Genomic DNA, 25,793 nt, shown 5'->3' on the forward strand with positions numbered 1-25,793 from the left:
AGAGCGAGAGAGAGGCGTAGAGCGAGAGAGAGGCGTAGAGCGAGAGAGAGGCGTAGAGCGAGAGAGAGGCGTAGAGCGAGAGAGAGGGGTAGAGCGAGAGAGAGGGGTAGAGCGAGAGAGAGGGGTAGAGCGAGAGAGAGGGGTAGAGCGAGAGAGAGGGGTAGAGCGAGAGAGAGGGGTAGAGCGAGAGAAGGGGGTAGAGCGAGAGAGGGGGGTAGAGCGAGAGAGGGGGGTAGAGCGAGAAAGGGGTGTAGAGCGAGAGAGAGGAGGGTAGAGCGAGAGAGGAGAGTAAAGCGAGAGAGGGGGGTAGAGCGAGAGAGAGGAGGGTAGAGCGAGAGAGAGGAGGGTAGAGCGAGAGAGAGGAGGGTAGAGCGAGAGAGAGCGAGGTAGAGTGGGGTAGAGCGGGGTAGAGCGGGGTAGAGCTGGGTAGAGCGAGGTAGAGTGTGTGGTAGAGCGCGTGGTAGAGCGAGAGATGGGGTTAGAGCGAGAGAGGGGGGTAGAGCGAGATAGAGAGAGATAAACAGGAGAGGCAGGGAGAGTGATGCAAAGAGATGAACATGCTACTAGCAAAGAGATGAACATGCCACTAGTTGGGCAGATGAACAACTTCATTGGGTATCGGCAATGATTGCCAGCCATCGTTTTGGGCATGCCTCGAAAGGACAATATCACCTATTGATTCCATTGGCTCTCTGTCTAGACAGTGTACAAGACACTTATAATTTGGTGACCACCTTGGGGTGCGTCTCAATAGTCTAAAGTGGCTCCCTTTCTCTCCTACTCTTTTTTCCCTCTCTTATTCAATCTTCCGAAACCTTGAACTTTGAAGTTTATCTTCAAGTGAGCTCTTGGCCATTAAATCTTAAAACATATTTTTTGGGGGAGTACAAAATAGAAAGCAGGTATTCTTTCTGCCTATTTTTTAATCCGGCAACTGGGAAATAATGGATGTGACAGAGTCTGTAAGTGGATGACTCACACTTTGTAACTTCACCCAGAGAATTTGACTGTACAGTACGGTAGCTTGCCAAGCATAAGACCAACTATAGCGACACTAGGGGTCTGCATCCCAAGTCGCACCCTATTCCCTGTGTAGTGCGCTACTTTTGACCAGGGCAATGGTGCCCTATTTAGGGAATAGGGTGCCATTTGGCATGTACAGTAGGGCCAGCTTTCCCTGCACTCAGGTGGCAGGTTCCTTTATATTTCAAACACACCGTCTAGCTACAGCTCCACGGGGCTGCTCCCACACGCCACTGAGACATCTGCTACTTGTGCTATGGCATGACCGTGTCTGTGCGTGTCCTCGGTCCTTCAAATCAAACTTTATTCGCCACATGCGCCGAATACAACAGGTAGTGAAAAGCTTACTTAACCAACAATGCAGTTCAGAAAAAAAAGTGTCAAGAAAGTATTTACTAAAATAAAGTAAAAAAGAAAGAAAATACAAGACGAAAAAAAAGAAAAAAGGGGAATAATTAAGGAGAAACAATAAAATAACAACAGCCAGGCTATATACAGGGGGTACCGGTACAGAGTCAACGTGAGGGGGAACCGGTTAGTCGAGGTAACTGAGGTAATATGTACACGTAGGTAGAGGTAAAAAGTGCATGGATAATAAACAGAGTAGCAACAGTGTAAAAATGGGGGATGGTGGGGGGACAATGCAATTAGTCCCGGGGGCCATTTGATTAGCTGTTCAGTAGTCTTATGGCTTGGGGGTAGAACCTGTTAAGAAGCCTTTTGGACCTCGACTTGGCGCTCTGGTAGCGCGTGCCTTGCTATGGGGCTGCTGACAGGACAGTCTGGCTCTCTTCAGGTGGAGCGGCATGGCGTCCCAAACAACTTTGATGTTACAAAAGGAGGTGGGGTAGGGGGTGACATTCCACCATATGTGAGGAAGCTTGTGAATCACACACACACACACAGACACACCTCTCGCCCACCCGCCCACAAACTTTCAGATCCCTTCTCCTATAGTCTTCTGACTGGATCAGCCTCTTCACATAACTAGGTCTGCTATGCATAATGGAAACTCTGGCACATTCCACCCTTTGATGTTCGGGGGGAGGGTGGGGGGTGGGGCTCCCCACATTGAAGCGGAGATTTGACGCGACCCGCTTTGAATGGAACAATGGAGACTGAGTGAGGAGAGGAAAGAAGGAATGAAGAGGTGGTGGAGGGAGTGAATGGAAGACTGCTGGCAGTACTAGTCCCCTGTACAAGAGGGGAGAGGTTGACTGACGGCGGGCGTGTGTCCTCGAAACGGAGACAAGGAGGTGTGGAAAGGAGGCCATCGCAGAGCATTGGGACACAGCCCATAATGAAACGGAGATGTGCATTTAGGAACTTAACTGTGAACAGGCGAGGGAAGGGAGAAGGGAGAGGAAGAAGGAGATACGGGTAAATTTTTTTAATAATAATAACTTTCGTCTCACGTGTCTCTCTCCCTCTCTCTCATCGAGTCTGTTTATCTCCCATCACTCACTCTTTACCTTTCCCTAAGTGATGAAGTCAAACAGATAGTTTAATTCCTAGCATCCAGTCTCACTCAGGGGCTTCGTAGAACCGCAGCACAGCGAGGACACAGTAAACACATCACTCACTTAGGTGGCAGAACACTGTGTAGCCATAACAGCCCTAATAAAAGTGTGTGTGTGTGTGTGTGTGTGTATGTTCTTAGAACTAAGCAAGACAGCAGAGAGAGAGTATAGAGACAAGAAAAATGTTATTTTAACCTTTACAGATATTGTCCTAAGCTAAAAGGTCAACGGAACTGCACAATTGTCTATTTAATAGACCTATAGTGCTAGCGTTGAGGCACTTAGGCTAGAGAGTGCACCCTGAGCAATCACACAGACTCAAGCGCCACACATTGAGAGACGCTGGTACATATGTGGTAAAGCACTCTGCGGTAATTTCTGCCTCCAGGTTCAAATGAATGTTATGTTACGAGGAATTCTGGCCTGAGACGCTTGAAGTTGCATTTATTGGCCGAAGTGAGCATTTTTTTGTAGTCTCGTCCACTCTTTCCCATCTTGCGCTCTTCTTTTCCCTCTCCCTCCCTCCCTCCATCCATCTCTACGCAGCTCCCTCTCTCTTTGTCAGGGTAAGATCTTGGCTCTTCTCTGCATATAATGGCTTGAAGACAAGAGCAGATGCAGCATTATGGATGAGCAACCTCCATGGTCATGCTTTTCAAAATATCAGGTAGCAGTGGGAAGGCAGGAGGCATAGAGTTAGAGCTAGCAACCAAAAGGTTGCTATTTCGAATCTCTAAGCCGACTAGGTAAAAAGGAAATCTGTCGATCTGCCCTTGAGCAAGGCACTTGACCCTAAGCTCCATTCAATAATGATAAATAACAGATGACACAGATGCTAAGCTACAGGACTGTTTTGCTAGCACAGACTGGAATATGTTCCGGGATACCTCAGATGGCATTGAGGAGTACACCACATCAGTCACTGGCTTCATCAATAAGTGCATCGATGACGTCGTCCCCACAGTGACCGCACGTACATATCCCAACCAGAAGCCATGGATTTACAGGCAACATCCAAACTGAGCTAAAGGCTAGAGCTGCCACTTTCAAGGAGCGGGACTCTAACCCGGAAGCTTATAAGAAACCCGCTATGCCCTCCGACGAACCAACAAACAGGGAAAGCATCAATACAGGACTAAGATTGCACGCTTGTATGCATGCTTCGAGGCAAGCAACACTGAAGAATGCATGAGAGCATCAGCTGGTCAGACGACTGCGTGATCACGCTCTCCATAGCCGATGTGAGTAACATTCATTCATAAGCCGCAGGGCCAGACGGATTACCAGGACGTGTACCGCGAGCATGCACTGACCCAACTGGCAAGTGTCTTCACTGACATCTTCAACCTCTCCCTGTCGGAGTCTGTAATACCAACATGTTTCAAGCAGACCACCATAGTCCCTGTGCCCAAGAACACCAATGTAAACTGCCTAAATGACTACAGACCCGTAGCACTCACGAATGTAGCCATGAAGTGCTTTGAAAGGCTGGTTATGGCTCACATCAACACCATTATCCCAGAAACCCTAGACCCACTCCAATTTGCATACCACCGCAACAGATCCACAGAAGACCCAATCTCTATTGCACGCCACACTGCCCTTTCCCACCTGGACAAAAGGAACACCTACGTGAGAATGCTGTTCATTGACTACAGCTCAATGTTCAACACCATAGTACTCTCAAAGCTCATCACTAAGCTAAGGACCCTGGGACTAAACACCTCCCTCTGTAACTGGATCCTGGACTTCCTGATGGGCCGCCCCCAGGTGGGAAGGGTAGGTAACGAAATCTGCCATGCTGATCCTCAACAGTGGAGCCCCTCAGGGGTGCGTGCTCAGTCCCCTCCTGTACTCCCTGTCCAAACATGACTGCATTGCCAAGCACGACTCCAACACCATTATTCAGTTTGCTGACGACACAACAGTGGTAGGCCTGATCACCGACAACGATGAGACAGCCTATAGGGAAGAGGTCAGAGACCTGGATGTGCGGTGACAGGATAACAAATCAAAGCAAATGTCTACCCTTTCTCAATTATGTTAGTACAGCTGAAAACTGTTGAGCTGATTAAAGATGCAATAAAACTGTCCCTATTTAGACTAGTTGACTATCTGGAGCATCAGCATTTGTGGGTTTGATTACAGGCTCAAAATGGCCAGAAACAAAAGTACTTTCTTCTGAAACTCGTCAGTCTACTCTTGTTCTGAGAAATGAAGGCTATTCCATGCGAGAAATTGCCAAGAAACTGAAGATCTCGTACAACGCTGTGTCCTACTCCCTTCACAGAACAGCGCAAACTGGCCCTAACCAGAATAGAAAGAGGAGTGGGAGGCCCCGGTGCACAACTGAGCAAGAGGACAAGTACAATAGTGTGTCTAGTTTGAGAAACAGACGGCTCACAAGTCCTCAACTGGCAGCTTCATTAAACAGTACCTGCAAAACACCAGTCTCAATGTCAACAGTGAAGAAGCGACTCGGGATTCTGCGACCGCACATTGACTCTGTACCGGTACCCCCTGTATATAGCCTCGCTACTGTTATTTTACAGTTGCTCTTTATTTGTTGTTATTTTTTATTTATTCATTGTTTACTTCAGTTTATTTCAGTAAATACTTATTTTTTCCTTTAAACTGCACTGTTGGTTAAGGACTTGTAAGTACTAATTTCACTGTATTCGGTTAAGTGACAAATAAAATGTGATTCCATTTTTAATAATGCTGGTCCCATGCTGTGACCCCACTCGCCGAGGTTGTCTCAGAGGGAGTGGGATATGCAAAAAAGACATTATTACACTTCACCACACACTGTACAGGTTACACACGTGTACATATGTGAAACAGGACAAATTTAAGCACCCCATATTGGACCTTTGATATCATGACTTATTTCAGCATATAGATTGGACTTCTAAACCAGTGTTGACATTCTGCTATAAAAATAATAATAATAAAAAACAGGAAGCAGCAACAGTATAATTTTTAGGAAAATAATATGTAACTTAACACAATTTTTCACCAGAATACACTTAAATTGGGTATAAACTACTGAATGAGCCCAAAAACATGCAGATTTTTTGATTTTGATGATATTAGTCAAATCGTGAAAATGATACCAGTGTGTACTCGATCTGTCCGTTCTACACGATGCTGCTAGTCTGTCTGTGTTACACTGAGCTGACTGATGAGGTTGTTGAGCCATCACAGACAGAGACACAGAGACAGAGAGAAACACACACACACAGAGAGAGAGAGAGAGACAGAGACACAGAAAGATGTATAGTGTAGGGTTTATAGGGGGCTCACTGTACATCAAAAATGTCCTCACTTATCTACACCCAACACCCGCGTGAAGAGGGTGACTGCGCACACACACGTGATGTGTATCACCCACACAAACGTGTTCACACACACACACACATAAATATGCACATACATATTCTATCATGTATATGACCATGGCCTTTCACATCCAATAGCAGCCCAGTGGTAGTTGCAGAGGCACAGTAACATAGCTAGAGCCTGGCTCTTAAAGGCCACATCCACACATCAGACCACACTTTAAATTGGACATATTATCCCCCCCCCCCCCCAATCGTTTCAGCGGCAAAAGAAAACTATCCATCAACGTTCTGTTTTTTTTTATCTGCATGTTCCCCCATAACCATCTCTTCATTCCCAGTCCATCTCTCCTTCCCCCTCCTCTGCATCCCTTGCTCGGAAATTAAATGCCCCCGTTGCCACCGACAAGAGGGAGTCGCTTGGCGCGGCGCCCGCGCGATATTTCACCCCCCCCCAAAAAAAAGATCACTAAATCCCGCTAACTCAATCATCTACAAGCTGCACACACATGGCGGAGGAGGCGGGGAGAGATGGGATTTTAAAGAGGTGCTTTACAAAGCATAATGTTTTAAAGCGCAGCCAAAAAGGAAGTCCAGCACACATACAGAATACATTGTCTCTAGATTGGTGCACATTCAATATTTCCCTTAAAATGACAGAACACGCACATGTACTGTAAGGACGGCTAGCATGGAAAACCAGTAGATGCTATGCTAGCAGCAGGCTGGGGTCCCATAGAGAGTTAGTGGATGCTATGCCAGCAGCTAGCTAGGCTACTATAGAGAACCATTGGGTTCTATGCTAGCAACTAGGCTAGCTGGGCTACCATGGGGAACCAGCGGGTACTATTGCTAGCTGGTCTGGGTGCTAGGCTATGTGGCCTTATCAGTCAGGAAGAGAAACTATAACAATGCAGATTAGGCAGAGCAGCAGAGGCAATGAGGGGAGACTACACAAACACCGCTGTTTACATTTGCACCGATAGAGAGAAGACACACACACACACACACACAGGTTTGGCACTGCTCGCTGTGTGTGTGATTGTGTGCATGCATGTGTGAGAGGGAAAACAAGACTTGACAATCCACATCAAATCTAAATCTTGACTACTTTCCATCAACTACACACCAACACATATGGAATGGCATGAATGACTCCCACAGGCTCCACTTTTCCCGGAATTCGAAGGGATTCCTGGGGAAATCATATGGAGGGAGTGGAAGAAAAGCAAAGAGGAACAGGACGGGAAAAAAAGGAATGGGAGATAAATCCAACATTGTTTACTGTGTCTCACTCTGTTACTGAAGCATACCAAGCCAAGTGGGCTGAGCCAGGCCAAAACCACACCTCAGCATGCACCGTGCCAAACCAACTCTTGCCACCTCTCACTCTCCCCCTGCTCAGTCTTTTTTCTTCCCTCCCCTACGCATCTTTCTGGCCTTCTCTCGCTCCCTCCTTTGTTTCCGCTCTCCTTCACCCTCCTCATCCACTACATTTGCCACTCTCCCTCTTCATTTCACTCCCTCCCACTCCCTCTCCTCCAAGACTTCTCCAATAAATCTTTCCCTCCCTCAGTCTTCCAGAAACACGGGGGAAGTGGGGATAATCCCGGGGCAGTCGGAAAATCATGGCTGTGAAAAACAGAGTGAGCGAGACAGGGAGAGAGTGAGGAGATGAAAAATAACGAGAGCAGCTGAACCAGAGAGAGAGAGGGAGAGAGACAGAAACAGAGACAGACACAGAGAGAAACAGACACAGAGAGAGAGACAGACACAGGAGACAGACAGAGAGAGAGAGAGACAGACAGACACAGGAGACAGACACAGAGAGAGACAGAGACAGACAGAGAGAGAGACACAGAGACAGAGAGAGAGACACAGAGACAGAGAGAGAGACACAGAGAGAGAGAGAGAGAGAGAGAGAGAGAGAGAGAGAGAGAGAGAGAGAGAGAGAGAGAGAGAGACAGAGAGAGAGAGAGAGAGAGAGAGAGAGAGAGAGAGAGAGAGAGAGAGAGACACAGAGACAGAGAGAGAGGTGAATAACTGCGTGCCATGTTCTGTCGCGACGAGAGAGCAAAACCAGACAGTGTGGGTTTCCTAACATAGACCCAAAACACAGACGCCACCACAACAATGTCAACGTTTTACGGGGACTTTTAGAAATAACGTTCTCCGTTGCTAGGCATACACAAAGTAGTAGTAGTACGTGTTCTGCCAGTGGTTTGGTTCATGCTGTGTATGGGTATGTGTGTGTGTGTGCGTGTTGAACCAACTCAACCCATTTACCTCCATCCACCAACCAATCTACTATATAAATGACCGAGCTACGCCATCCCTCTCAAACACACACACACACACACACACCTAATCAATCAATCACTTAAGCAGCAGGAACCATTTAATTTGACACACAGTTGGAACCTGATCAGGGCTCTACAGTATCTAAGCCAAGCTGCCCAGCCCATTCTTCTGCCTGCCCTAGGGACTGATTCCTCTCTATATTAATTTCTCTCTCACTCTCTACGTACCTGCTAGCCCAAGGCTCTGGTGAAATGGAATGATCATGAAGACTGTATCCTACCGAAGGTTACAATCCAGACACTTTTGGAGTGTAAGGCCAAGGGGGTGAAGGAGAGGCAGCAAGATGGAGCAGGATGGAGGAGGTGTGTGTGTGTGTGTGCACAACATTCTAACCACAATGTGTGTGTGTGCTCAATAAATCACTTGGTGTGTGTGTGTGAGTGAGCGTCTGCGTGCGTGCATGATGTACATGTATCGTGTGTGTGTGTGTGTTACGGTCATCGTGTGTGCGTGCGTCGAATGTGCGTGTGCACTGCCGACTCAGCAGAGAAAGTTGTAGGCAGTATTAAGCTGGGCCAGATGGGGCGTTAGAGTATTCCAGAAGGTTCCGGCTGGAATGGGATGGTATTTAACCCTGGGATGGGTCACAGAAACCCATGGAGACACATTACTGACATGACGTGTGTGTGTGCACATGATTTATGTGCGTGTTAGTAAATGGTGTGCATAGCGAGTCTTGTGTGTGTATATACACTGCTCAAAAAAATAAAGGGAACACTTAAACACAATGTAACTCCAAGTCAATCACACTTCTGTGAAATCAAACTGTCCACTTAGGAAGCAACACTGATTGACAATACATTTCACATGCTGTTGTGCAAATGGAATAGACAAAAGGTGGAAATTATAGGCAATTAGCAAGACACCCCCAATAAAGAAGTGGTTCTGCAGGTGGTGACCACAGACCACTTCTCAGCCACTTCCTGGCTGATGTTTTGGTAACTTTTGAATGCTGGCGGTGCTTTCACTCTAGTGGTAGCATGAGATGGAGTCTACAACCCACACAAGTGGCTCAGGTAGTGCAGCTCATCCAGGATGGCACATCAATGCGAGCTGTGGCAAGAAGGTTTGCTGTGTCTGTCAGCGTAGTGTCCAGAGCATGGAGGCGCTACCAGGAGACAGGCCAGTACATCAGGAGACGTGGAGGAGGCCGTAGGAGGGCAACAACCCAGCAGCAGGACCGCTACCTCCGCCTTTGTGCAAGGAGGAGCAGGTGGAGCACTGCCAGAGCCCTGCAAAATGACCTCCAGCAGGCCACAAATGTGCATGTGTCTGCTCAAACGGTCAGAAACAGACTCAATGAGGGTGGTATGAGGGCCCGACATCCACAGGTGGGGGTTGTGCTTACAGCCCAACACCGTGTAGGACGTTTGGCATTTGCCAGAGAACACCAAGATTGGCAAATTCGCCACTGGCGCCCTGTGCTCTTCACAGATGAAAGCAGGTTCACACTGAGCACATGAGCACATGTGACAGACGTGACAGAGTCTGGAGACGCCGTGGAGAACGTTCTGCTGCCTGCAACATCCTCCAGCATGACCGGTTTGGCGGTGGGTCAGTCATGGTGTGGGGTGGCATTTCTTTGTGGGGCCGCACAGCCCTCCATGTGCTCGCCAGAGGTAGCCTGACTGCCATTAGGTACCGAGATGAGATCCTCAGACCCCTTGTGAGACCATATGCTGGTGTGGTTGGCCCTGGGTTCCTCCTAATGCAAGACAATGCTAGACCTCATGTGGCTGGAGTGTGTCAGCAGTTCCTGCAAGAGGAAGGCATTGGTGCTATGGACTGGCCCGCCCGTTCCCCAGACCTGAATCCAATTGAGCACATCTGGGACATCATGTCTCGCTCCATCCACCAACGCCACGTTGCACCACAGACTGTCCAGGAGTTGGCGGATGCTTTAGTCCAGGTCTGGGAGGAGATCCGTTGTAGGGAGGTCATACAGGCACGTGGAGGCCACACACACTACTGAGCCTCATTTTGACTTGTTTTAAGGACATTACATCAAAGTTGGATCAGCCTGTAGTGTGGTTTTCCACTTTAATTTTGAGTGTGACTCCAAATCCAGACCTCCATGGGTTGATAAATTTGATTTCCATTGATCATTTTTGTGTGATTTTGTTGTCAGCACATTCAACTATGTAAAGAAAAAAGTATTTAAAAATAATATTTCATTCATTCAGATCTAGGATGTGTTATTTTAGTGTTCCCTTTATTTTTTTGAGCAGTGTATATATATATATATATACACATGCATACACACACACACACACACATACATATATATACACATACACACAGTCGTGGCCAAAAGTTTTGAAAATGACACAAATATTAATTTCCACAAAGTTTGCTGCTTCAGTGTCTTTAGATATTTTTGTCAGATGTTACTATGGAATACTGAAGTATAATTACAAGCATTTCATAAGTGTCAAAGGCTGTTATTGACAATTACATGAAGTTGATGCAAAGAGTCAATATTTGCAGTGTTGGCCCTTCTTTTTCAAGACCTCTGCAATCTGCCCTGGCATGCTGTCATTTAACTTCTGGGCCACATCCTGACTGATGGCAGCCAATTCTTGCATTATCAATGCTTGGAGTTTGTCAGAATTTGTGGGGTTTTGTTTGTCCACCCGCCTCTTGAGGATTGACCACAAGTTCTCAATGGGATTAAGGTCTGGGGAGTTTCCTGTTCATGGACCCAAAATATCGATGTTTTGTTCCCCGAGCCACTTAGTTATCACTTTTGACTTATGGCAAGGTGTTCCATCATGGTGGAAAAAGCATTGCTCGTCACCAAACTGTTCCTGGATGGTTGGGAGAAAATGCTCTCGAAGGATGTGTTGGTACCATTCTTTATTCATGGCTGTGTTTTTAGGAAAAATTGTGAGTGAGCCCACTCCCTTGGCTGAGAAGCAACCCCACACATGAATGGTCTCAGTGGCTTCTTCCATGCTGAGCGGCCTTTCAGGTTATGTCGATATAGGACTCGTTTTACTGTGGATATAGATATTTTTGTACCTGTTTCCTCCAGCATCTTCACAAGGTCCTTTGCTGTTGTTCTGGGATTGATTTGCACTTTTCGCACCAAAGTATATTAATCTCTATGAGACAGAATGCTTCTCCTTCCTGAGCGCTATGACGGCTGCGTGGTCCCATGGTGTTTATAGTTGCGTACTATTGTTTGTACAGATGAATGAGGTGCCTTCAGGCATTTGGAAATTGCTCCCAAGGATGAACTAGACTTGAAGAGGTCTTGGCTGATTTATTTTGATTTTCCCATGATGTCAAGCAAAGAGGCATTGAGTTTGAAAGTAGGTCTTGATATACATCCACAGATACACCTCCAATCAACTCAAATTATGTCAATTAGCCTATAAGAAGCTTCTAAAGCCATGACATAATTTTCTGGAATTTTCCAAGCTGTTTAAAGGCACAGTCAACTTAGTGTATGTAAACTTCTGACCCACTGGAATTGTGATACAGTGAATTATAAGTGAAATAGTCTGTCTGTAAACAATTGTTGGAAAAATTACTTGCGTCATGCACAAAGTAGATGTCCTAACCGACTTGCCAAAACTATAGTTTGTTAACAAGAAATGTGTGGAGTGGTTGAAAAACGAGTTTTAATGACTCCGACCTAAGTGTATGTAAACTTCCGACTTCAACTGTGTGTGTATATATACACACACACGTTTTTGGATTGGCGGGTATGGTGTGTGTGAGAAGAGAAGAGAGCAGAACGAGAGAGCAGAGAGGAGAGGGAGAGAGGAGAGAGCAGAACGAGAGAGCAGAGAGGAGAGGGAGAGAAGAGAGAGCAGAACGAGAGAGCAGAGAGGAAGAGAGGAGAGCGAGAGGAGGAGGAGCGAGCGAGATGGGGAATTCAAAATAAGAAATTTGAGCCCTCGGCCCTATGGGTTCTGGGTTCTCAATGTTTTCTTAGTGTAATTTTTTACTGTATATGTTTTGCTCTGTCCCCCTCCCCCCCCCCAAAAACAAATTTGTTGCAGAAAGCTAAATATTATTTATTGTGCTAGCAGGTGGAGAGTGATGGCACGGACAGAGAAGGTTCTGTTATCATTGTTCAAATCTAGAGAACGCATAGAACATCCTCAAGCACTCAAAACCAAACTAAAACACGACAAAAGCAACGAAAACAACGTATTCATTTGCTCTAATACCGAGGACGTGGTAACGACAAGGCTTTCCTCTCTATAGAGGAATGAATCAGTCAATAGGACAGGCTGGGAGAAAATCAGACAATCGCTTTGGTGAAAGGTGTTATGAAGGACTTTCAAGCTGTGTGTGTGTGTGTGTGTGTGTGTGTGTGTGTTCATATAAAAGCACACATTTTAGAGAGCATTGGTCACCAACCTGTCGATTGCGATTGAATTTCTAAATCGGTCACCAAACATCTCTGTAAAAAAAAAAAATTACGATAAAGCCCTGCGTTCCTGTTTTTTGTATTCGTTTCGCGCTGTTGGCGGTCGGTGCGCTTGATTCAGCAGCCATAGCGACGGGAAGGCAAAGTGTTCCCATTTTATACGTCTGAAGGGAGAACTCCACCTACCCGGTAGGCCCAGAGATCAAATCAAGTGTACCGTATAGGCCTACCGCTAACCAATCAGATCAAAACGCTGTGTCGGAGTTTCCTCAAGTCATAGGCTGTAAAAAGAAGCCGAGCGCACCGCAAAGTTGACAGTGAGATTTCAAAAACGTTTAAAACCCCGACTAGAGCGAGACTTAACGAATACAGCAAAGAGCTGCTGTTTTTAGGAGTAAGTTCATGCTTAAGTTGTTACTCGGCACTGTCAACACATTGTTCAGTGCTTTTATAAGCCATGAAATGCACGTTCTCCCTACTTCCACTTCCACTACAACCAGCACTGCAACTGCAATAAATGAGTAACAAAGTGATAAACTTGCGCTGTTATTATTAGCGGTGTCTTTGTCAATATCGAGGAATATTTCCACTTTCTCTGGTTATAGGAGTAACAACGTGAATTGGTGCACGAGGCAGAAATAATGCAGTGCGACTTGAGTTTCGCCATCAGCTGGAAGACAATGTCCCCTTTTCTCAGCGGAGGGAGGGAGAGCGGAGGGACGGTGTGAGAGGCAGCCTCCCTTCTGCTCCCTCCCTCAGACTGACCATCAGATGCAGGACATCAGTCCAGTAAAAATATATATATATATATATATTTTTTAAAATAAGTATTATGTCCACTCAGCTGTGCCTCATCAAATGATATATTACGGGCGTGATCATACACCTCCAATGTTTTTAATAGAATTTCAAAAATGGTCTGAGAAGAACAACATAGGCAGGGCAACTCAAGCATTTAGCCTGCCGCACAAACATCATTGCTACAGAACTGTTTTTTAAATAGGTTAATGTTGCATAAGCTTACGTTATTTTGGCGACCACTGCTGTAGAGGGATGATAAAGAGAAAGATGTGTGTTTTGCACTGGTACACACACACACACACAATCAGTCTTGTAAATTCCTGGAAACGACTATTTATTTTCCAAATGACCATTCACGTATGTTATCCAAGCGTGGAAAAAGGCCACAGCATGCTCTTTAGCCAGACGCCCACCCAACAATCCAAGCCTCCCCAGGTGAGCCCTCCACCCGCTCTTCCGAGTTTTGGCAGCCCTTGCCTGGCAGAGCAGCTGGAGGAAAGTCCCTGGCTTGGGCCCGGGCCTAGTGCCTGTAATCCTATCCTGCCGCTGGCAAGTAACACACTGCCGTGGCCACAGCCATTTCTATGACAAGAGGAGTGACTTCCCTTCTCAGTCCCTCCCCAACTCATCTCTTCATCTTTCTCAACTCTTCCACACAATGTTATGTTCTCTCTCTCTGCACCCCCCCCCCCTCCCTGTCTCAAGCTCCCTCTCCTTCTCCCACTCCTTCTCCCACTCCCACTCCCTCCCCTAACAGACCAGAGGGAGAACCTTGGCTGTTGCTCACCAAATAAAGTTAACATGGCTCAGGGTTGTGCCAAAGGACATGGACAGGGGAGGGAACGAGGGATAGGGGAGAGCGAGGGGGGGTGCAGGGCGAGTGAAAGGAGGAGAGCGAGAGATGGGGGTGGAGGGAGAGTGAGAGAGGTAAGGGACAGGGAGAGGGAGGCAAAGAGAGAGAAAGTGGGACAGGGGCACGAGCCAGGGAGGCAGTCAAGCGAGCCACCCAGAAAAAACCTCTCGGAGCTGACATGAGAATTGGCTGCCGCTCACAGATTGAATAGTAGTAGAGAGGGGAAGGGAGAAAGAAAGAGGGAAGAACACAAGTCTGCCCAGAGGAAGGTAGGAGAAATCCATCTGAAGTGATCGAGTGTCAGAGAAAAGTCGGAAAAAGGCATCCGTCTTATCGCTCTGTTGTGTGAATGTTAAAGAGAGGGAAAGCTGTGAGGGAGAGAGACTACTGCATCACCTATTAGGAAACACAAAGCAAAATGCAGGGCTATCTGGCCATACATTTACAGTACACCACGGCAAACTATTTGACCATGGTTACTGATCAAAACAATAGGGGGGAGGAAAAAGAGAGAGAGAGAGCGAGAGCGAGAGCGAGAGAGCGAGAGAGAGAGCGCAAGATAACTCCCCCAATAAAAACAAATCCTAGAAATAGTGAAAGAGGATAATGAATCTAATTTTCTCCTGAAGGCTCTACTGGGAAAGCCATCAGTTTAACGTCAGATGGACCTGGGAAAGCCATCGATGGCCGGGCCAAGCCCCATGGGATCCCCATGGACCCTATTACTGACTTACTAAAATTATGTGTGGAGGTTTTAGGAGTATGTGTGGAGGTTTTAGGAGTGTGTGTGGAGGTTTTAGGAGTGTGTGTGGAGGTTTTAGGAGTATGTGTGGAGGTTTTAGGAGTATGTGTGGAGGTTTTAGGAGTATGTGTGGAGGTTTTAGGAGAATGTGTGGAGGTTTTAGGAGAGTGTGTGGAGGTTTTAGGAGAGTGTGTGGAGGTTTTAGGAGTGTGTGTGGAGGTTTTAGGAGTGTGTGTGGAGGTTTTAGGAGTGTGTGTGTGTGTGTGTGTGTGTGTGTGTGTGTGTGTGTGTGTGTGTGTGTGTGTGTGTGTGTGTGTGTGTGTGTGTTACATGGGGAAATTTAGAGGACGTGTGACTGACACACGCTATTAGAAACATGACTTTCATGTCATCTAAAATGATCTTGACGCGCAAACAACATGCTGAAAGGGCAAAGACACAGGAAGTTGCATATTTGACTCCCATTTCCTCATTTCAAGGTAGAATCAGTGACATGGTGTACAGATAATTTCCAAAATAAAGGAAACACCAACATAAAGTGTCTTAATAGGTCATTGGGCCACCACGAAGCGCCAGAACAGCCTCAATGCTCCTTGGCAGATGTTCTATAAATGTCTGGAACTCTGTTGGAGGGACGTGACGCCATTCTTCCATGAGAGATTCCATCATTTGGTGTTTTGTCGTCTCAGGCGCCGCTCCAGAATCTCCCATAAGTGTTCATTTGGGGTTGAGATCTGGTGACTGAGACGGCCATGGCATACGGTTTACACAGTTTCCATTCAGTGACCACTTGTGCTCTGTAGACGGGGGCATTGTCATCCTATGGGTGCATAGCCACGGTAGCTAAAATCATTTTACACATGACCCTAAGCATGATGGGATGTTAATTGCTTAATTAACTCCGGAACCACACCTGTGTGGAAGCACCTCCTTTCAACATACGTTGTGTCCCTCGTTTACTAAACTTTCCCCCCCCCCGTTATTTTGGCAGTTACCTGCAGGCGCACAAAGTAAGCAGCACAGTGGGTCAATTGCCGCAACAACTGAGAGCGTTGAAGCGCGAGGCTGGGCATGTGGGGGAAGTGAACCCATGCCCAGATACTGTGTTTGACCGCGTGGGAGCCAAGTGTTGCATCCGTGGTGCTGCTCGTGGCGACGTCACTTCGCTGGGTCTACCATTCACAAGTCCCTCCCACAAACCCAGTGTGACCCAATAAGCAGTGTGTGTGTGCGCGCGCGTGTGCACGCCTTTCCCTTTTGCTACGCAAACCCTCTTACTATTTAAACGGCATCGTCTTTAACGCAGCCACACAACCACCGGCAGTGCAGCGGTTGGGAGATAGATGTTCCTTCCACCTCCGGTTTGGCCTGTAGCCATGGCGACGCCCACAAAGGGCCGTGACCGCCGGGTACGCTACGGTACGGGTGGCTGGAATTAGCTTTTGGATGAAGGAGACAGCGGCAGACTACATATGGTAGGACCCAATCGTCCCCATTCATTTCATGCGTGGCTAAATGCAACGGCGACAGCTCGAGGCTGTTCCACGCAAAACACAAACACCACTGACGTATTTTGCGCGAGCACATTCGCTTGTGAACGTCCTCCCGCGATACACCCATTGATCGCTCAACTTTTAAAAAGGCACTGTAGACATGTTGGTGTCAGTGAAAAGGTGTCCTTTATATCGGATAGGATGCATTGTGGGATTTTCTCATTTGGATGCTAATCGCTCAACTCAATGTGGCCTGTGATCGGTTGAAAGAACTGACTGCTGCCGGCCCAAGTTATAGCCCGAAGACACATCTCTACAGACTATAAATAAGGACAGTAACGTTCGAGTGCGTGGGAGACAGAAAGAGAAGAAGAGAGAGAGAAAAAACTGAGAAAAGGGAAGAGCGAAAAGAAACCGGAAGAGAACCGAAACCAGACCCGTAACAAAGTTCATGAAAGCAGAAGCGCCAAAGCCGGCGGCAGCACAGAGAAAACAACAGATTATTCTCAGAGAGAGGCATTAGACACTGACGTGATGCTACGCGATATGGCGGGCGCTCGTCATCCCTCCATTTATTGCTCTCTCCAGCTCTGTCATTTCTCATGACCCACAGCAGGCCACTGCCCCTTTAAGATGCATGGTAACGATGACAAGCAGGGAAAGTTCATAATCGGAATCAGAGGAAGGATATCAAAAGGGCTTAGCCACACACACACACATACTTCACACCTCACTGGGGTGGGTGTGAGGCATGACCTTATAAACGAGCTTGCGATGCCGCGTTAGTCAATAGGAAGTGACACGGCCATCACGGGCCTCTGTAGGCCGTATTCAGGGCCGAAGGAGAATAAAACGGACGAGACACCCTTAATATGCCCTGTTAAAACGCTCGCAACTGGGTGGCCCCGGACCCTGTCGTCACTCCGTGTTTCAATCTCTCCATTTCACCTCCTCCTCTCCTCTCGGCACACTGTTCATCGCTCTTCTTTAACGTTAAAATAGAGGCTCGAGACGCCTCGTATAACTCCTGTTACCAATCAACGGCTGCGAAGGAAAGGAGGCAAAAAAAGGAAGAGAATTTAGGACAGTCTCGTTTCATACTTTTCAGAGAGAGAGAGAGAGTTTGTACGCCATTTAAGATCATACTCTGAATCAGAGAAAGAATATCAAAGGGCTTAGCCTGGCATGCACGCACGCACGCACGCACACACACACACACACACACACACACACACCCCCAACACCCAAGAGCTTGGGATTGATTGGGGCTGCCTTGTGTCAATAGAGTCACAAAGCCAAACTGGTGAGAGAGAGAATTACAGCCATTGATTAAGCTGCAGCGGCTGTAGCTACACACACACACACACACACACACAATAATTAAGTACACGAACACGGCTTAGCGCTTCCACAGAGACATCGTCAGCTTGCCTTGTCAAATGTGTTCGTGATCGAATCAATTCCATTCAAAAAGCTGCACGTACTATTCAAAATGTGCTCTGACCTCTTTCTCCCCTCTCTCTCCAGATGAAATCTCGCGTCTTGTGACGGCCGGCCGCCCAACAACCTGCCCGCTTGACCCTATCCCCTCCTCTCTTCTCCAAACCATTTCCGGAGACCTTCTCCCTTACCTCACCTCGCTCATCAACTCATCCCTGACCGCTGCCTACGTCCCTTCCGTCTTCAAGAGAGCGAGAGTTGCACCCCTTCTGAAAAAACCTACACTCGATCCCTCCGATGTCAACAACTACAGACCAGTATCCCTTCTTTCTTTTCTCTCCAAAACTCTTGAACGTGCCGTCCTTGGCCAGCTCTCCCGCTATCTCTCTCAGAATGACCTTCTTGATCCAAATCAGTCAGGTTTCAAGACTAGTCATTCAACTGAGACTGCTCTTCTCTGTATCACGGAGGCGCTCCGCACAGCTAAAGCTAACTCTCTCTCCTCTGCTCTCATCCTTCTAGACCTATCGGCTGCCTTCGATACTGTGAACCATCAGATCCTCCTCTCCACCCTCTCCGAGTTGGGCATCTCCGGCGCGGCCCACGCTTGGATTGCGTCCTACCTGACAGGTCGCTCCTACCAGGTGGCGTGGCGAGAATCTGTCTCCTCACCACGTGCTCTCACCACTGGTGTCCCCCAGGGCTCTGTTCTAGGCCCTCTCCTATTCTCGCTATACACCAAGTCACTTGGCTCTGTCATAACCTCACATGGTCTCTCCTATCATTGCTATGCAGACGACACACAATTAATCTTCTCCTTTCCCCCTTCTGATGACCAGGTGGCGAATCGCATCTCTGCATGTCTGGCAGACATATCAGTGTGGATGACGGATCACCACCTCAAGCTGAACCTCGGCAAGACGGAGCTGCTCTTCCTCCCGGGGAAGGACTGCCCGTTCCATGATCTCGCCATCACGGCTGACAACTCCATTGTGTCCTCCTCCCAGAGCGCTAAGAACCTTGGCGTGATCCTGGACAACACCCTGTCGTTCTCAACTAACATCAAGGCGGTGGCCCGTTCCTGTAGGTTCATGCTCTACAACATCCGCAGAGTACGACCCTGCCTCACACAGGAAGCGGCGCAGGTCCTAATCCAGGCACTTGTCATCTCCCGTCTGGATTACTGCAACTCGCTGTTGGCTGGGCTCCCTGCCTGTGCCATTAAACCCCTACAACTCATCCAGAACGCCGCAGCCCGTCTGGTGTTCAACCTTCCCAAGTTCTCTCACGTCACCCCGCTCCTCCGCTCTCTCCACTGGCTTCCAGTTGAAGCTCGCATCCGCTACAAGACCATGGTGCTTGCCTACGGAGCTGTGAGGGGAACGGCACCTCAGTACCTCCAGGCTCTGATCAGGCCCTACACCCAAACAAGGGCACTGCGTTCATCCACCTCTGGCCTGCTCGCCTCCCTACCACTGAGGAAGTACAGTTCCCGCTCAGCCCAGTCAAAACTGTTCGCTGCTCTGGCCCCCCAATGGTGGAACAAACTCCCTCACGACGCCAGGACAGCGGAGTCAATCACCACCTTCCGGAGACACCTGAAACCCCACCTCTTTAAGGAATACCTAGGATAGGATAAAGTAATCCTTCTCCCCCCTCCCCCCCTTAAAAGATTTAGATGCACTATTGTAAAGTGGCTGTTCCACTGGATGTCATAAGGTGAATGCACCAATTTGTAAGTCGCTCTGGATAAGAGCATCTGCTAAATGACTTAAATGTAAATGTAAAATGTAAAATGGCACGACGACGCCTCGACTGCATCATGCTGACGTTGAAGTGAACGCGGGTCCCTCGCTGAACGACTAAGTCGGCTTTTGCGCGGCGTTTCTTAGTTGCCGTTCGCAAGCGTACGTGCACGCAGACAGACAAGTATTTGCAGTCCAACATAGTAGGTAAACACATGTACGCAGACTCGCACTCATGCACACACCGCCGCCCGCCCACACACCCACCCCACACACAAACCCACCACGACCACACACCCATTCCACACACAAACCCACCACGACCACACACCCATCCCACACACAAACCCACCATGACCACACACCCATCCCACACACAAACCCACCACGACCACACACCCATTCCACACACAAACCCACCACGACCACACACCCACCCCACACACAAACCCACCACGACCACACACCCATTCCACACACAAACCCACCACGACCACACACCCATTCCACACACAAACCTACCACGACCACACACCCATCCCACACACAAACCCACCACGACCACACACACACTCCTTTGAAAACACTTTGAAGAAAACAAACACTAATACAGTCCTCACAAAGTAACCATATATCCATATGAGCTGATTACCCTTCCTCTCCATCTCCCTCCCTCCCTCCCTCCACCATGAGGCTAAAACAGTCCCTGCGGATCCCTGAGGAACGAACACACACACACACACCATGATTAACTACAGGCATCAGCATTCACAGTGCCAGATTAACACACGATTAAAGCTAAATGATACTTATTACTTTGGAATAAAGAGGGAATTACAGATGGTCCGGGTTGAAAGTGTTCTAAAGCAGCGACTTTGTAGTTCCTCTCCTGGGAGAAGGAGAAAGAAAAAAAAGCTCAAGAAAAGCTGAGAAAATATTGCTGTGACTGTGATGTTCTGTAACATTGTTTATCAAGCTGCTGCGTGGAAAAGTAGTGGGCGAAATATTACAATATGAAGTTTTTTTTTCACCAGTTGTTAATCATGGGAAACTGGTTAAAGGTGCAATATGCAGAAACACTCTGCCATTTCCTGTTTGCTAAAATTCTAATAGTTTGCCTAATTTCAGTTTGTGTGTCAAAACAAGCAAGTGTAGTAGAGAATCATTGTACCATCTAAACCGCTGTGAAATATATTTTCCATAACCAAATATATTGTATTTTCAGCTGTTTGAAGCTGGTGTACAAAACCGAAAGTAAAAGACAAAAAAACTAAACTTAAGAACGGGAAGCATAGAAATAGTGCACATAGAAATGTGAGTTATAGGTCTGTCATTCCCATTGACATAAAGTCTAAGAAGCGATAGATCTCTTCTATGTGAATTTGGGTCAGGGGTCGCCCAAAAAGTTACATACTGCAGCTTCAAAACAAGAACATCTGTCCGACAGGAGATGTTAACTTTTTTTTTCTTTTTTGCAAATGCACACAGATGGTCGCGTGGCGCGAGCGCACACACTCACTCAAAAATGTACACGCAAGCACTCGCATCCGCACACCCACCCACACACACGCTAGCAACCAAGTCATATTCTCCAAAACAGAACATGCACCATATAAATAAGGACATACTGTCAAGAATATGACCTGGCCTGGTCATCCAAGGCCTGGTCCCTTCCTGAAATACAGCACACACATCAGCCTGCGCTGCAAAACCAAACCCCATACACAGACCAAAACCACACCACACACACACACAAAGAGACAGTCAATTATGGGGAGACCATATAGGGAGACCCACATGGTCTGTCTGTCTGGCAGTTAACGGCTGTGACACGCACTCACTGAGACAGAAAAGGGACCAAGTGATGTGGTGTGCGTCCATGTGGTGTGTGTCCCCGTGTGGTGTGCGTCTGTGTGGTGTGTGTGTGTCCCCGTGTGGTGTGTGGGTCCGTGTGCTTGTTCACTCGCCCCTCACAAAGCAATATGGATGGGATAAGTAAAGCTGTCGCTTAGACCTGTCCAGTCGTTTAAGATCGACCAATAGACTCACATTGTCTAAATGGGAATGTTTGCAGCCCCTTAGTGGGGAAAACCACTCACATTCTCACAGAATCCCCCACGGACACACAAAGTAAGAGCAACGGCAACAATAGCCCCAAGCCTAACCTCCAACATCCCCAGGCAAATTAACACAGAGATCCAAATGGCTACCTATTCCCTACATTGGGCTCTGCTCAAAAGTTGTGCACTGTGGTAAAACCGTACAGGCCCAGGTCAAAAGTAGTGCACTTCAGTATGTAGGGAATAGGGTGCCATTTGAGACACACTGAAAGTCTAAAGAACATCAAGAGAAAGGTGCCCTCAATTTCCAACGCATGCCCTGCCGGCTGCCCTCTATCAGTTCTTCCACTGCGATGGGAAATATACACTGAGTGGACAAAACATTAGGAACACCTTCCTAATATTGAGTTGCACCCCGTTTCCCTCAGAACAGCCTCAATTCGTCAGGGTATGGACTATACAAGGTGTCATAGGGATGCTGGCCCATATTGACTCGAATTCTTTCCACAGTTGTGTCAAGTTGGCTGGATATCCTTTGGGTGGTGGACCATTCTTGAAACTGTTGAGTGTGAATAACCAAGCAGCGTTGCAGTTCTTGACACAAATCAGTGAGCCTGGCACCTACTACCATAACCCTGTTCAAAGGTCTTGCTCATTCACCCTCTGAATGGCACACATACACAATCCACGTCTCAAGGCTTAAAAATCCTTCTTTAACCGGTCTCCTCCCCTTCATCTACACTGATTGAAGTGAATTTAACAAGTAACATCAATAACGAATCAAAGCTTTCACCTGGATTCACCTGGTCAGTCTGTCATGGAATGTTTTGCATACTCCGTGTGTATCCGGTACCGTTACTCCCAACACTTGATGCAGAGACTTCTAAGCAGCTCTGAGAGAGTTTAAATTCCAAATGGCACCCTATTCCCTTCATAGTGCACTACCTTTGACAAGAGCGCTATGGGAAAACCCTATGGGCCCCGATCAAAAGTAGTGCACTATAATGGGAACAGGGTGCAATTTGGGAAGCAACCACATTGTTTTTTTTGTTGTTTTTTTTCCCTGTGGGAGAAACCACTTTCCGGAATGTTTTACCCAATTTGCATGGCTCCGAGCGCTCTCCGTTTCTCTCAGAGGAGAGGGGTGGGATGGAGACGAGAGGAAGTAAGAAGGGAAGAAAAGAAAAAAAGGAGGAGGGGTCTGAGTGTTGTGAGAACATCTTAACTTCGGAAAGAAGTGAACGATGTGCATACATGTGGGCCAACGGGCCCCGTGGTAAACCTCCAGCATAGAAGCCAAACGGGAACCTATTGTGGTATGGTGGTTTGTCACAATGCCTGTGCGTGTAAGGAAAAAGGGACGAGAGCAAATACAGTCAGTCATTACACAGACCGACGCTGCTATAGGAACACATCCACACACCCGCAGACACCACCACAGCCCCAGGCAAAGCCAGCCCAGTCCCACTGGTAAATAAACAGAGGGGGGGAGAGAGAAACAAAGAGGCGGAGAGAGAGGGCGAGAGAGAGAGAGAGAGATGGAAAGGGATGGGGAGAGAGAGAGAGAGAGAGAGAGAGAGAGAGAGAGAGAGAGAGAGACAGGGAGAAGGAGAGGAAGCGCTCTTAGCAGGAGAATTAAGCAGTACAAGCATCTCTCCACACACTCACACTCCAGAGGTAAAACTACACTTGTTGGTTGCAGGACAGAAACAGGCTAAGGGAAAGAAGCCCTTGAGAGGGGACAGGATTTTACCTCTGAGACCGTGAGAAGTAGACGGGTGATTACGCAATATAGTTCTATTAATATATTGAATGAAATAATTCAAGTCGACACTTGAAGCCTTGTGCCAATCAGCTGAAACCAAGGATCCTTACACCACCTCCCCAATCGCACACTTCCTTGACGCAAGGCAAATGCGTTAACGGGATGACGCAACAGGTGAGCCAAAGCACCAAGCAATCAGTATGATTAAGAGCGCGTTGTTGCTCCTCTCATCTCGCTCCTCTCCTCCATATTCTCTTGGCTTCTTCCCCTCTCCTTGCCAATAAGTATCATTATACATGTTCTGGTGTTGTAGTATACTCACGGAACTAATCTTAATTTGAGAATGTCTGTGTTCATCGCCAAGTTCGGATTCTGCCTTTGCTATCCAAAAAGTATTCGGTCACAAAGCAAGAAAATATTGTGTCTCCGACAACAGGTTAGGATAGTGAGAGGAGGAACCGTCGATAAACAATAATGAATTGGCTAATTCCAGATCTTTTTTTTTTACTGGTCTTGGGGTTGTATCCCAAATGGCACCCTAGGGCTCTGGTCAAAAGTGGTGCACTATAAAGGGAATAGGGTGCCATTTGGGACGTAATCTTGGTCTTGATGAGGTGAAAACGGAGAACGCTCTGATCTAAGCGCGGCTTGGGGGGGGTCACTGACGATCAGAGAGCAGCTCGTTTCATCTAGGGCCCAAACGAAAGCTCCTTAATCGTTAAGGGTGGGCTTTTAACTGGATCCCCTAAGAGGACCTCGATCTAGAGGAGTTTCCGAATTTAGATTACATAGATAAATATAGTCACCTGGGCTGCATCTCATTAGTCTACTGTGACATCCACCCCTCATAGGGTTAAATACATAAAGTCACCTGGACTGCGTCTCAATAGTTTACTGTGGCATCCTCCCCTCATAGGGTTACATACATAAATAGTCACCTGGGCTGCGTCTCATTAGTCTACTGTGGCATCCTCCCTCATAGGGTTACATAGATAAATAGTCACCCGGGCTGTGTCTCAATAGTTTCCTGTGGCATCCTCCCTTTGTCCCTTTCTTTCATTCTCATCACCACCCTGGGTCATATTCACGAAACAGATCGAACGGGACGATGCTGGGAGATACGAACTGAAATTACATCATCAGAAACACAGAAACACCCCCCGCAGCACAACGTTTCGCAAAGATGTACCCTAATAAATACGACCCAGGGAGGAGTGTCAACATTATCCCAAGTTGGAGTTATGTCACAGGATATTGAAAGTCAGTGGGGTTCCAGAGGGCGTGTTACAGCCCTGTAGGTATGGTATGACCCTGGGGCCTCAGGGAGGGCTGGGTGGGCTGGAATACCAGCGTTATGTCAGAGGAAGTGATCAGGTGTCCATCTGGGGCCAAGGGTTCTACACTGACAGATGATTTCTACATTGACACACACATATGCAGGCAGCGCAGACATGCGCATATGAGTGCGTGCGCACACACACACACACACACACACACACCTCCCATCCCAATCAACCAACCTTAGTCCTCTACCTCTGTGTCACAGTAGAGGCTTTGACCGGTCCTCCTAATTCCATTCCAGTCCATTGTAACCCACTCTGAAATGCCGCCATTTTGGCTCCACGGGGGCACCTAATGGAGCACTCTGTACCGCCCTGCATCCATTCTACATAGCAGGCAAAACTCAATATCTGGGCAGGGACGGTCTATAAATACTATGTAAAAGGAGGAAATAATACTATATAAAGGCATTCAAGGGTTTCTCTTTATTTTTACTATTTTCTACATTGTAGAATACGAGTGAAGACATCAAAACTATGAAATAACATATACGGAATCATGTAGTAACCAAAAAAGTGTTAAATCAAAATAGATTTGAGATTTTTCAAAGTAGCCACCCTTTGCCTTGATGACAGCTTGTGCACTCTTGGCATTTTCTCAACCAGTTTCACCTGGAAGGCTGTTCCAACAGTCTTGAAGGAGTTCCCACATATGCAGAGCACTTGATGGCTGCTTTTCCTTCACTCTGCGGTCCAACTCATCCCAAACCATCTCAATTGGGTTGAGGTTGGGTAATTGAAGAGGCCAGGTCATCTGATGCAGCACTCCATCACTCTCCTTCTTGGTCAAATAGCCCTTACACAGCCTGGAGGTGTGTTGGGTCATTGTCCTGTTGAAAAACAAATGATAGTCCCACTAAGCACAAACCAGATGGGGTGGCGTATTGCTGCAGAATGCTGTGGTAGCCACGCTGGTTAAGTGTGC

General features: G+C 47.5%; 1 protein-coding gene across 2 annotated transcripts in view; it reads right to left on the reverse strand.

Moving 5' to 3' along the window:
* Positions 1-25,793, reverse strand: part of LOC139564650 (plexin-A1-like) — a 244,953-nt gene that overhangs the window by 137,370 nt on the left and 81,790 nt on the right. The window lies entirely within an intron of this gene.

Source organism: Salvelinus alpinus, chromosome 2 (genome assembly GCF_045679555.1).
Source record: "Salvelinus alpinus chromosome 2, SLU_Salpinus.1, whole genome shotgun sequence".
NCBI classification, from domain to species: domain Eukaryota; kingdom Metazoa; phylum Chordata; class Actinopteri; order Salmoniformes; family Salmonidae; genus Salvelinus; species Salvelinus alpinus.